The sequence below is a fragment of the Octodon degus genome, unplaced genomic scaffold (genome assembly GCF_000260255.1).
Source record: "Octodon degus isolate 3935 unplaced genomic scaffold, OctDeg1.0 scaffold00071, whole genome shotgun sequence".
In the NCBI taxonomy this organism is placed as follows: domain Eukaryota; kingdom Metazoa; phylum Chordata; class Mammalia; order Rodentia; family Octodontidae; genus Octodon; species Octodon degus.
Genome location: NW_004524647.1, coordinates 9,116,310 through 9,126,297, shown reverse-complemented (window position 1 = coordinate 9,126,297; position 9,988 = coordinate 9,116,310). Strand labels below are relative to the sequence as shown.

At 41.7% G+C, this 9,988-nt stretch overlaps 1 pseudogene; it reads left to right on the top strand.

Moving 5' to 3' along the window:
* LOC101592949 overlaps nt 1–9,691 on the top strand; it is a 16,631-nt pseudogene extending 6,940 nt beyond the window's left edge.
* The last annotated feature ends 297 nt before the right edge of the window (nt 9,692–9,988 follow it).

Genomic DNA, 9,988 nt, shown 5'->3' with positions numbered 1-9,988 from the left:
GCCCCTTATGTGTATTTTTTCTAAGTACTAAGGTATAGTGATGTACACCTATAATCCCAGCACTTTAGAAGGCTAAGGCTGCAGGATCACAAACCTAAGTCAAGTTTGGGTGATTTAGTAAGACCTCATTTCAAAATAAAAAAGGCTGGGGATGTTGCTCATTGTGAAGGCCCTTGGTTTAAGAAAAAAAAGAATAAAAATCCATTATCTTGGCAACTTAAGGCTGAACTCCACAATGTACGCATTCTAATGCTGTAGAAATGCTGCCCTGTAAGTCCAAGGTGTCTTCTCCTGCCAACCAGGCTAAGCAGCAGAGTTACTCAGAATGGTCTCACATATCACAGAAAGGGAAAGAGAAGTGCCTGTGTGATACGGGACAGCCAGGTGCCTCCCACAGAACAAGTGCCAAGTGACTCGATATGCACCTAGAACTGGCTGACCAAGATTCTAATCGTTGGAGCCATTTTCCTGGGCAACATGTGGACATGGAGTGGTATGAAGAGAGGCTGATTCATGCACAAAGGTCACACTCCTCAAAGAAGCATCCTAGGACACTTTTACCCTTGACATTCACAGTCTAGTGGTACTGGTGAGCTGGCCTCCAGGGTATAAGAGCCCAGAGAAGCCGATCCTGTGACAGAACTGGGAATGTAGAGTCATATCAGTGGAGGTTAGGGAAGCTCATGGCACATACTGGAGGACAGTAATTCTTTTTTTTGTGTGGAACCAGGGATTGAACTCAGACCCTTGCACTTGCCAGGCAAGCGCTTATTCTACTGAGCCACCTCCCCAGCCCCAGTAATTCTGATATTATGCCACATTTACAAACAACGTGGCTCTTCATGCTAGTAGTTTGGGAAATGTCAATAGCAATATAGATGACAGAGTCCATAGGAGAAAGAGTAAGAAAGAAGGCCAGGGAAGGGAGAGAGCAAGAAAAATATGGGTGAAAGGTGAAGAGAGCAAATAAGACCACTTCAATAATCCAGGACAGAGGAAGTGGACACTGACCCATTCACTGCTTCCCCAGCCATCTCTTCTAACCAGAGACTATTGTTTAAATGCTTTGTGAACAATAAATGTTGCTGAGACTTGTTATTTTTTAATAAAAGAATGCTATTTTTTAAAAAAGCCACAAGCACCAGGGATAACAAAATTCAATGCATATATTTAACTTGTAATTTGGCTGCTTTCTTGCTGTGCCAGCCAACAAGATAACGAGCAAAACACACAGTGTAGTGGAGCCAAACCTGTCAGATCAGTTGCACTCACAAAAATAAAGCACACTGACAGCTTCGCAGTGTGAACATGCTGATGGCTTTGCAGCGGGCACCATCACTGCAGCAATAGGGCTAAAGCCTGAAGACACCCTCTGGGTCTAAATGGCAACCTTCAAAGCATAGAGCCAGACTTCACAAGAGCCTGCACAAAAGACCATGAGAAAAGGCATGTACTTTAACTGAGAGATCACACTTAATGGTACAAGCTATTTTAACTTTCTTAGCTGTAGCTTTGCTCATGTGTATATAGGGAGATTCCATGGTGGTTTCAAAATCCTTTCCAGGCTTATTCTAAAGTCTAGCAGTTCTAAATCAGTCTTAGGACAAACACCCTGATTATAAGCTCCCCTGAGTGAGAATGTGGCCGGCATCAAGTGCTTCTAGCGTCAATCCAACCTGCAGGGCTGTCATATCCAGCACACTTCAAAATGTGGCGCTGATGTTTGCAGGGCCTCTGTCAGTCCTTCTCTGGTAATTTTTTTTAAACTTAAGGTGCACCCCAGGAGTGCTTCACCACTGAGCTACATCCTAAGCTCTTTTAAAATCTCTTCTTAAGGCCGGGGAGATGGCTCAATGGAATAAGCGCTTCCCTGGCAAGCACAAGGGCCTGAGTTCAATTCCTGGTTCTGCCAAAAAAAAGAGTTGAGCTAAAATCTCTTCTTATCTTGGGGCTGGGGAGATAGCTCAGTGGTCTAAGCGCCTGCCTGGCACGCACAAGGACCCAGGTTTGATCCCAGATACTGCATGCTGTGCTAGTCCTGGAATCCTGGGTGTGCAGTGCAGGCCATCAAAAATGAGTGTGGTGGTGCACATTTGTGATCCCAGGGCTGGGGAGGCTGGGACAGGAGGATCACAATGAGTCTGAACTGTGTAGTGAGACCTCTGTATGAAATTAAATAAATAAATAAACAAAACAACTCTTTGTATTTTTGAGACAGGATCTCACTAAGTTGTCCAGTTAAGACTCAAACTTGAGATCCCCCTGCCTTAGCCTCCCTCAGTGCTGAGATTATAGGTAGTGCCACCATGCCCAGCTGAAAGGAAGCCTCTTCTTATAGGTGCCCACCTGGGCATCAGGGGTGCCCCTCCAGCCCTAAAAAAGCAAAGCAGCCAGGAAGGTTGCCTGGGAGCCTCCACAGTGCCAGGATCCCATAGCCAGGCTGGTTGGGATGAATGAGTAGTCAGTTTTTTGCATGTGTCAGGTACCATTCATAGTCTCCTCACTCTGATGTGGCAACTTTTCTCTCTGTGCCTGGAGTGTTAGAATCAGGGCTATCTGGTCAACCTCTCCATAGTCAACACCTACCTTTAGATGGGTGGGTGGGGTAAGCAGTAGGAGAAGCTTGAGTCCTTCCACTTCCCATTAAACATACATTTTTTTTCTCACCCAGCTCATCTCTAGTCTTCAGCAGTATCTGTTCCCACTAAGCTATGATCTTTTCTTGGGTCCTAAAGCTTGATTAAGTTTTCTTCTTAATACTATAGTCTGTGCTGGCTCTTAAGTCTTTCAGCTTTCTGATCTGGTAAATCAGTTACATTTGACATTTGCTGCCTATCTTTCAAGAGATCATCAGCTTCTCTGAATTGCTGAATGTCCTTCTCTAGTCTCTTTGAACTTGTAGGTTAACATCTATCCCCCCATGTCATTCTTTGCAAAGAATCAAGGAGGATGTCTTTTATGTTATTATTGTTTCTCCAACATAAGCCTCTGTTCTCATTTATCATTGCCTTTAATGATTCAACTTAACTCATGTATTTAAATGTAAGTGCATTTTAAACAATGAATAAACTGTGTGTGTTTTAAATTTTACAGTAAGTGTATTGTGGTATAAATCTCACTGTGTTTCTCAATGTTACACTCACCATTTTTCAGCTTTCTCTACATTGCTACAGTGAAGGTTAATCCTGATTGTTGCAAAAAGTGTCCTTGCACATCACGTTTTATTTATCTGTTCTTTTAGGAGGGACAAGTGAGTTACTCCTGGCCACCGTGCATTACACTTTGATGGACACTTTATCTTCTCATATAGCAGAAAAACATTTTGCTTACATATGTAGGGATAAAATGTTGGGTTATGGGCTCACACATATTTAATTTATGAAACACCACCAAATTTCTTTCCAAAACAGCTACGGCAATGAAAACCTCTCAGAACCCTTATCATATCATTGTGATGCTCCCTAGGAAATGTACAACGTGCATCACCCCTCAAACTTGTATGACTTTAGGACAGTTCCCTTGAGGCTTTAGTGTTCCACAGAAGACTCTAGAGATGTTGATGTAGATTCATCAGGACTGAAGGTTTAGGGAGATAGAAAGACACTGGTTTCTAAAAATGAGCTTATTGTCAACCTAAGAAGCTCATTCATTGTAATCTTACACAGTGAATATTTGTTGGCTAAAATGATAACTTATATTTTGCTTATCTGGAAGAAAAAGTGCTTTCTAATACTTTGTTATTTATAGTAGCAGTTATGCCAAACCCTGGGGCACATGATTCAACATGTGAACGTGACTATTTTGGTAAAATAGTGGAATACCAGGACTAACACTCATTTCTGAGAAACAGATAACACCATCTTTGTATAAAGAAAAAGGTAGGCCATATGTGGTGGCACAGGACTATATTTCCAGAACTCGAGAGGCTCAGGCAAGAGGATCATCACAAGTTTGAGGCCAGTTTAGGCTACACAGTGAGTTGAAGGCCAGCCTGAAATACATAGTAAAACCCTGCTTCAATGCCTGACTTAAATGCTGGTTCCCTAGCCATGTTTCATTTTTTATTTTGAGATAAGAAGCTGCTAATTTGCCCAGGCTGGGCTCAAACCTGCGAATATCTCAGCTTAGCCTACTGGAATGCTGGGATAGAGGCATGTACTACCAGCTTGGCTTAAGTGAATGGTTTTAAAGTGACCTAAGAAACATTAGGCCTTGGGATTATTCTAGTCTTTGGGATGATTCAAAGAAATAATCATTACTTTTTGATGATGGTTATGCTATTTTCCCATAACCTCTTTATACTTAGATGTTAGATGAGCTTAACTCAAAGGACAAAAGGATCTAGGACAGTGGTGGTGAACCTACAGCACATGTGCTGCAGAAGGCTGTTTGTATTATGGAAGACCAAAAGGTTTGCCATCATTGAGCTAGAGCATGCCTGAAATGTTCTTATCAGCGCTTTGGGGAATGAGAACACCCATCTGACCTGTTCTGCCACCATGTACCAGCCCCACCCATTGCCACCAACTCTTAGTTGTTTAGTTTAGTTTTGTTTTGTTTTGTTTTGTTTTGTTTTCAAGATTTCTGGGTAAACCCAGGATCTTCTTTGCTCAGTGCTACACACCATGCCCTTTTTCATTTTTTGTTTTGAGAAAGACTCTTGCTAAAATGTTGAGGCTGTGCCTGAACATGCAATCCTTTTTCCTTAGACTGTCCTAATTCTTATACATAAAGTACCCCATAGAGCTGCCACTAATGACAAGTTCACAAACGATTTCTGCTGTGCATATTATTTTCTGTTTGCATATGCATCACTAGTCTATGTGCTAAATTCATTTTCCTATATTCAGGAATTCAATAATATTCCAGTGACTTGTGATTCCTACAAGTCACTGGAAATAGTCTCTTATTTGTGGGTGTTATTGGTTCATTTTTAAAGATACTGTTTTGTTTTGTTTTTTATTAAGAAGTCACTGCAAGCTTTGGATAAGAAGGCAACTTGAATAAATGTTGACAACTGGAAGAACATGTTCACATTATCATCTGTTATTTTTGTTTTTCCACCACAGGCATAATCAAGAAAAGCTTTTACTGCTTTGGAGGACAAATTAGCCATGATAACACTTTCATCATCTCTTTCTTTCATGTTTACTTCAAACATAGCCCTGAAAAATCGCTGCAAGCTGCTGACACACACCAATGATGTCAGATTATTTCATCTTTTATGATTATTTTGAAATCATAAAAGATGTTCTGCTCTCTCCAATCCTGCAATACACTTAAGATTTTCTGTCCATGAACTTCTGGCTCAGGTAGTTGCTTTTCTTCTCAGACGGAATTCCATTACAAGAACTTCATTTGTTGAAATCATGTGAATTATCTACAGCAAATTCCAGCTGTTCTGACAACTGCGACTGTGTCTCCAAAGTATCCAGTTTAATTTTTTTGAGATAGGATCTGGCTTTGTAGTGCAGGCTGGCCTTGAACTCACTATGTAACTCAGGTGATCCTTCTGCCTCAGGCTCCTAAATGCTGGGATTAAAGGAATGTACCACCACACCAGTGAAATTGTCTTTTTTAATATCCTGCTTCTAGACAGGCATGGTGGAACACACTTATAATCCTAGCAATCTGGGAGGCTGAGGCAGAACTGTAAATTCAAACACAGCATGAGCAGTATAATAACTTAATGAGATACCTATCTCAAAAAATAATTTAAAAGGCTGGGAATATAACTCAGTATGAAGGTTGAGTTTAATGTCCATTAAAATACACACACACACACACACACACACACACACACCACAGAGAGACAGGACATGAAGCAAATATTTCAAAATGTTAAGCCTGGCACACTTGTAATCCCAGCACTGGGGAAGCCAATGCAGGTGAATTGCATTGAGTTTAAGGCCAGCATGAACTACGTAGTGAGATACCGTCAAAAAAAGAAAATAAAAATCCAGTTTCTTTCTCCTTTCTTACTTTCATCTTAGAACTACTGGACTATTGTGAGCTCATTCCTTTGTCCAAACATATGGTTTCTTAATCATTTAGGTGTCTAACACCAGAAGATGATGAAACTTCTCTCTGCAAAATATACAAGTGCTCTGTATTTTGTGCACAATTCTGAGAGTTCTTGGACCATTTAGAGGCTACTGTAATAACCCTTGGGTTAGGAACAGTACTTATTTAGTACCTATTATGAATTATATGGTAAGGAAAAAATAAAAGATGAATAGTGTAGTGTTCTACTATTAAGCGGTGAGAGTACAAATATCCACTTACAAGGTGGGGTTGTTAAGTGTAAGGGAAGGCGAATAGAGGGTATTATGGGAACCCAGAAGTGAGGAATTTCATCCAGGTAAGGAAATAAATAAGATCTCTGCAAGATTTGACATCTGTACGGAGACTTCAAAAAAAGAGGAGAAAGCAAGGCAAGCAGGAAGGCAGACAGGGTGCATGTGAAAATTCCAGACAAAGGGAAAAGAATGCCCAGAAGGGAAACAGCATGGTAATTTCCTGGAACACAAAAATATTTGGTGTGTCTGTGCCAATAATTTGTTGGCTCCGCTCTGTTCTTGCTTTCCTTTCTATTTCAGGGGGCTGAGAGCCAACAAGTCATATTTCCTGCATCACTTTGCCAACTGGCTTGTGACCAGGTTCCACCCATGGAAAGCTTTGGTAGACTGCAGACAGGGGCAAGGGAGAAGGCACGCTCTCAGCATTGGTAGCATCTTTGCAGTGGCAGCAGAAGTAGCCAGGGAATGGGGATATTTGAGCTCCAACAGTAGCTGTGGTAGCAGTCACTTCAGCAGTAGAGTGGCTCTGGCAATGGCAAGTGCAGTGGTGAACACCTTCAACTCCATGAGCCTCATGTCACACAACTGCTGTGTGACATCATTGCCCAAGGCTGAGTCAGCACTTTGCTCAGCTACCACCCTATTTTCATTTAAAAAAAAATTTTATTGATAAACAAATATCAATGAGAGTTTCACAACCAATTACTAGTACATTTTCAATAATCAATACATTGCATATTGTTGTCTTAGTGGTTATTCATTGTACAAGATGCAGACCTGATATCCTGTCTCAAACACTATTAGATCAAACCTCTCTATTCATTGAATTAAGAGAATGAAGCTGAATATCTATCCTAAGTATTTTGAGTATACAGATACAAAATGGTCGTTCATTTGTGTCCCCCTTTTTTGGCTAGTTTTGTCAGAGAAGTGCATTCTATTGTCATTTAAATACTGTAGGTACATGAATTCAGCAAAATATCCCAATATAGTCCAATAGTTCATAATAGTAGTGGGTTTTCCATAAGACTGTCAATGTCCAAAGTTGACTTGAGCATTTTACAGCTCATCATATTAATATGGCTTTACATTTTATATTTCATTTTCATACTTTTCTGCTGGATGGTTAAGACCAAGAAAGAGCAAGACCTATATAACAAGAAATGTAACTTTTATATCTAATAAGGTCAGTCAAATCCCCTCAGGATTTAACCTGAAACCCAGGTTAAATCTCAGTTTGTAGATCCTTTGTCAGTGTTAGCCATATGGATGAGTCACAGCCATTGCTGGACCAATTTGCTCTCTGTGAAAGCTTGAGAGAATGTTTTCTCTCCATGTCCAATTTTCATAGAGTTCTGAATCTGTGCTCATTTTTCCCCTCCAGCTTCTCAATACTTCTGAAGTCAATTTCCTATGTTATAATGCCTATGTTTAAAATGCCTACAGTGGCTTCTTTCTCACTGGACACCAATATGTATGTCAGAACATATGATAAGGGGTTGCTGTTATGGTGAGCGATTTGGTTGAGCAGGTAACTAAGGTCAGATCACCTAAGCTTTTGTCAGGCATTGGGATCTTATCTAAAATAATGGAGACTTTTTAAAGACATAGTCAACTTTGTGGCTTTTGATTTTGATATAGAACACTTGGAGGTGGGGATGGTTGTACATATTCCAACACTCTGGGAGGCTGAGGCAGGAGGACTGCAAGTTGGAGGCCAGCCAAAGAAATGTACACAAACCCTAAGATCAGTTTCCTTTGAACTTACTGCATAGCTCAGGCTGGCCTCAAACTCGAGGTAATCCTACCACCTCAGCCTCCAACTGCTGGATTACCAGGCATGGCTAGCAAGATCTTGTCTGAAATAAAAAAGGTTAGAGATGCTCAGTGCAAAAAGCCCTTGACTCAATCCATAGAGCCAATAGATAAATAAATAGACTAATAAATTAAACATCACATTGGTTATTACAAGTTTGAGCCACTTTAATTAAACGAAGTATCCAATTAGGATAGTGTTGAAATCTAGGTAGGGTTCTGGTAGTGAGGTTGAACAGAAGACACTTCTTTTTGTGGTATGGGGGAACTGAATCCTGATTGCTCTACCACTGAACTATACTCTCAGATATCCTACTTTTCAATTTTTACTTTTTTGAGACAGGTTTTTGCCTAGTTGCATGGACAGGACTTGACTTTGTTGCCCTCCTGCCTCAGCCTCCCTGAGTGCTGGAATTACAGGTATGTGCCACTGTGCCCAGTTTGACTGGAAGGATTTTTATGAAGTGAGATGACTGGAATTTTATTTTATTTATTTTTGGAAGAACCGGGGATTGAACTCAGGCCTTTGAGCTTGCCAGGGAAGCACTTATTCTACTGAGCCATCTCCCCGGCCCTAAGATGACTGGAATTTAATGAGGTATTGTGGCTGCTTAAAGAAGGCTACAGGTTTCAGGTGGGGTGGGAGGGCATGAACTGACGCTTGTGGCAGGCACCTGGAAACTGCTGTGTGCTTCCCTGCCAGAGGTTCCACACAGCTGCAGGCACTGCAAGGGCTGGACAGGCACTGTGCACCTGTGGCTGGTGAGGCATCTGAAGGACCTCTTTGTGAAGGCTGCCAAGATGGAGAGTTACCATTTGCCTTTAAGCTCCTAGAGAGCAATGAGAAGCGTGTGGTTCTGTGACCCGGCCTCAGGGTGTTGGACTGTGGGGCCTCTCTTGTGGCTTAGAGTCAGATGGCAGTGCTGAGGGTCAGTGCCAGAGGCACAGATCCCAGCTCTCCCGTTGGCTTTGTGCTTGGGATGGATCTTCTTCACTTCCACCCTCTTGAAGGAACAACTTTTCTTTGTCCTACTGATGTGACTGACTCTAGAACTTTCCAGAGAATCATGGAATTGCTACCCGGTGGGAAGGCAGATGTGCTTTTCAGCAACGTGGCACTCAGTGCTACAGAGATCCGGGACATTGATCACCACAGGCTCATCAGCATGTCTGTCCCTTCTAGAAATGGCTTTGGACATCCTGCATCCTGGGGGAACACTGTTTTGTAAAACCTGGGCTGGAAGTCAGAGCCATCAGTTAGAGAAGAGACTGAGGAATTCCAGAACACGAGGACTATAAAACCTGAGGCCAGTAGGAAAGAGTCGGCAGAGGTCTACTTCCTGGCCACACAGTACCACAGAAGGAAAGGCTCTAGTTTGGGCAATCTGAACAGTGGCTGGGATCAGCTTAGGCTGAGAGATGGGCAGGACTGTGGGGCACCAGTTTGGTTTTCAAAATGGAAAAGAGGACAAAACACATCTATGGGGGATGAAAGAGAATTTCAAACACCAGCCTTCCATATGATGATTTTTGAGGAGAAAGTTATCAGAAGAAAAATGGTGGAGACTGAAGGATAGAAAGAGGCAGATGGAAGAGAGGATTAAAACAGACTATGAAGTAGTGATGGATATTCCCACATGGGCCTTTATGCAGCTCCCCAGTTTATAGACCAGTGATGGTAAGCCTTCTAGAGCTTTCAGTGATACAAACAGCATACTGTGGCATGCACACCATAGGTTTGCCACCACAGTTAAAGTTACTATGTTACAGAGGAACAAGTGTCTATCTATTGCTTTCAGAACATAATACATAGGTTTCCAGTTATTATTATGATTAAACAGCATAAAGTAGAAAAACCTGCAGTTTCCATCTAG